The sequence below is a fragment of the Sturnira hondurensis genome, unplaced genomic scaffold (assembly GCF_014824575.4).
Source record: "Sturnira hondurensis isolate 20B ecotype Veracruz unplaced genomic scaffold, ASM1482457v3 Scaffold0009719, whole genome shotgun sequence".
In the NCBI taxonomy this organism is placed as follows: Eukaryota; Metazoa; Chordata; class Mammalia; order Chiroptera; family Phyllostomidae; genus Sturnira; species Sturnira hondurensis.
In genome coordinates this window covers 7174645-7178315 of record NW_028082350.1, presented here as the reverse complement: position 1 = coordinate 7178315, position 3671 = coordinate 7174645, and the positions used below count along the sequence as shown (strand labels likewise).

Below are 3671 nucleotides of genomic sequence, written 5' to 3'. Positions count from 1 at the left end.
TTGAAGGATTAAATTAAGCACTGCACATAAATACTCTCGGAAAAATAATGCAGATATAAGGTCAGTACTAAATCTTGATAATATAGTTACTGATATTGTAGAAGTTTTCACTGAGTGGTTGTGGGAGAAAACACGTCACAAAATGGTAATGGAAATGGGTAGGAAGAAAAATCCTTAAAACACATGTGAGTTTCTTACATTGTCAATGATTTAATCAGATTGATGAGTTTTCTGTGCGCATGATACTCTGGGGTGCCAATTTATTTCAGATATAGTTACACGTAAAATTATGGCCAACTTCCACAACCTTGCATTTGGAATAGGACGTGAACAATGTCCAAAAGAAGAAGGGTCTGGAAAATAACAAAATTAACGTCAAGTTTTGAGACTTAGTGGAATGTTGAAACCCTGTTTCTCAGCAATTTGATTCTTTCAAGTATTTGCATTTTTCTTTTAAAAAAGGAATGAATTTTATGATGACCAAATTTCTAGTGATACAATTTGAGGGATAAAATTCAATTATATTACATTTAGTTTAATTTACATTAACTCAGTCCTTTTTGAACTACTGTTGTTTATTAGAAATACAATTATAAAGATGAAGTGCATTGCTTGCTATGAAATTCTGCTGTAGGGGAAAGAGATTTATTTATTCATAGATTAGTAAATATGTTGTCATATGTGCCACAATAGTGGCAGAAAAATGAATTTTACTTGGAGATTATTAATAAAATAAGTTGATCCTTAAAGAGTAAATGAAATATTGAACAGTAAAGAATATAAAAAAATTTTTCCTGGGTTGGTGGAGGCAGTGGAAGAAAGATAAAAAAGTTCAGATGAATGTAATTCATGTAACTCGACTTCTCTTTATGTCAATTTAGAGCAACAACTTTGGCCTAAACTAAGAGTGAAAATATATTTTAGGATTCATCTCCAGCTATCATTTATGTTCTAGGACACATTTATTATTTAATTCCATCAAATAAATGGCGATAACCTGACTGGTTATGATGACTTTCTTTCACTCCTGCATTGATCAATTCTGAGAGTTCCACTCCAAAGATGCTTTTATAGCCTGATAAATCAAAACCTCTTGTCCAAAGTGGCTTCGGCCTCTGCAGCCATAATGTTACTTATTGCAGCTTGTTTTTATCTGGTTGATTACAGAAAGCTGAGCTATTTTATATGTGTGTCTGTGTGTCTGAAAAGAGCAGAGCCTGCCTAACTCAAGAGATCTGTTGGGATTGGACAGCTTACTTAAAGAACTCTATTGGGTTTATTTTCAGCTATGAATTTTTATATATTTTTTGCCCTCATCTGTTGGGGGACATTTAGGTTGTTTCCAATTACTTTCTATTGTAACACTAAATGTCATTGCCATTTTATACATAGTTCCCTTCTACTTTAATTTTTTTCTCTTAAAAGTTTCCTTGGGGAAGAAGTAGAATTGAGTCAAATTTTGTACATACTTGTTATATCCATGGTATATACTACCAAATTGCTTTCCCGAAAAAGCTGTGCTAACTTTCCTTCCCAGTATGAAGGTAATTGTGCCTCTTTCTTTTTTCCCTTGTCTCCTTCAGAAGTTCTTTACATGGTCAAACAACCCCTTCAAGTCCTGAGATTGACTAAAGTGTTAGAAAACTTTTACACAAAAGCTTTAATGAGTAGTTTTATTTTTATTTTTTAAAAGATTTCATTTATTTATCTTTAGAGGGGAAGGGAAGGAGAGAAGGAGAGAAATATCAAGGTATGGTTGCCTCTCCTGAGTCCCCTGCTGGGAACTGGCCTGCAACCCAGGCATGTGCCCTGACTGGGAATCGAACCTCGAGCGTGTGGTTCACAGGCCCGTGCTCAGTCCACTGAGCCACACCAGCCAGGGCTAATGAGTAGTTTTAATCCTAATTTATAAATGACTTGATCTATAGTAGACACATCTGACTGTATTATTCAGAGAAACTAAGAATGAAATTAGATATACAGAACCTTTTAAAAATCTTCACCAGAGAATATGTTTTCCTGATTTTGAAAGTGAGAAGAAGAGAGAAAGAGAGAAAGGTCAATGTGAGACTCACGGAGCTGTTGTCTCCCATGCACGCCTCAACCGGGGACTGAGCCCACAAACTAGTCATACGCCCTGACCAGGCATCAAACCTCAGCCTTCTGGTGCACAGGCCAACGCTCCAACCGAGGAAACCTGACAGGGTTAAAGAACCATTTGTGGGCGGGTGTGTGTGGTTTGAGCGATAACTGAACTGCCTAGCCTATAACAAACTGCTAGACAAAAAAGTAGCAATCACGGAAGTAAATTCTACTTTGAAGGAAAGAGCAATTCCATTATACAGAGGCTGCTGATCCACCACAGAAGCTTTGGTGGAGAAAGAGAGTAGTGAGAACTTTTCTTGGAAAGGGGCCTGTGTTTTGGGTTCCCTAGAAACAGAGCTGGATACAAGGACTCTGGTACAGATGACTCATTCAAGAATGCTCTTCAGGATAAAAAAAAAAAAACAAAACCTGAAAAGAGCAAATGAAGCAGGTCAGAAAAGGGGAAAGCCTTGGCATGACCCAGAGGGGAAGACTCTGGAATATAAACCATATCGAAGAATAATTCATCCCTTGGTGCAAAGGTTGACAGTGTATAGTCTGACTTCAGTGGAGTGTGGGCTATGGCCTGTGAGTGGCAGCTAGATGACTTTTCGCGTGAGATGGCCCCCCTCAGGCAAAGGCAATTTGCTGGGGAAAGGGCATCTCCATTCATTAAAACCCGACAGTCACAGAACTGGGGGTTGATCCTGCAGGGTAACAGGGATCTCTGCAAGGCACCCGCGAGTCCACTGCAATATCCTGAGGTTCAAGCTGCCATTTGGAAAGTGTGAAGTCACCTAAAAGGACTCTGAAGTATTCTACTTGTTGACTAAAATGAAACAAGGAAGCTAGTCTCTCCTATCCCTCTAGTTAGACACAGAAAGACACCTACCACAAGAAATACAAATCTCAAACCTTCTTCATGCCTGGATGTGAACTGCAAATTTTAAATTCTAGCATGTGAAAGTAAATGCCAACTCCAGAAATTAATCTGAAAACTGACACTTCTTACATAATACAATTGAAAAGCCCAACAGAAAAAAGGGTGCAGATTTTATCTCTCGTACCCCAAATTTATGGATCTCAGTTGGTTGTACAATGAATTGTAAGACATGGAAAATGAGCTCAAAATAAAAACTAAAATATTTTATTTACAAAATATTTTTTCTTTTCCCCCCAATTTTTTATTTAATTATTTTTCAAGTACAGTTTTCTGTCTATTACTCCCATCCCATCCCACCCCCGTGTCCCCCCCCCCTCCCATTGACTATACTTTCAGGGATCATTTCTATAGTTCGTTACAAAATATTTTTATAAAAAAATCTTATGAGATGTTTCAGTAGAGACTGCACTTGGGAGGAAAAGAAAAAAATGCAACAATGAGAAGCATACTGTAACATGGTAATATTTTAAATATTGAAAGAAAGAGAAGTTATTGCCTTTAAGTATGGAGCATTATTCTTAAACCAAAACAGAAAGAATTAGAAGTGAACTAGTCCTAGAGAGAGTAAATAGCGTACTTCTTTTGATACAGAAGTTGTAAAATATTTGCTTTTATATAACCATTCCATTGTTTTTAAATGTTA

At 37.0% G+C, this 3671-nt stretch overlaps 1 pseudogene; it reads left to right on the top strand.

The window, feature by feature from the left end:
• The first annotated feature begins 3348 nt into the window (after positions 1–3348).
• LOC118994883 (uncharacterized) lies at positions 3349–3419 on the top strand (annotated as a pseudogene).
• Positions 3420–3671: the final 252 nt, after the last annotated feature.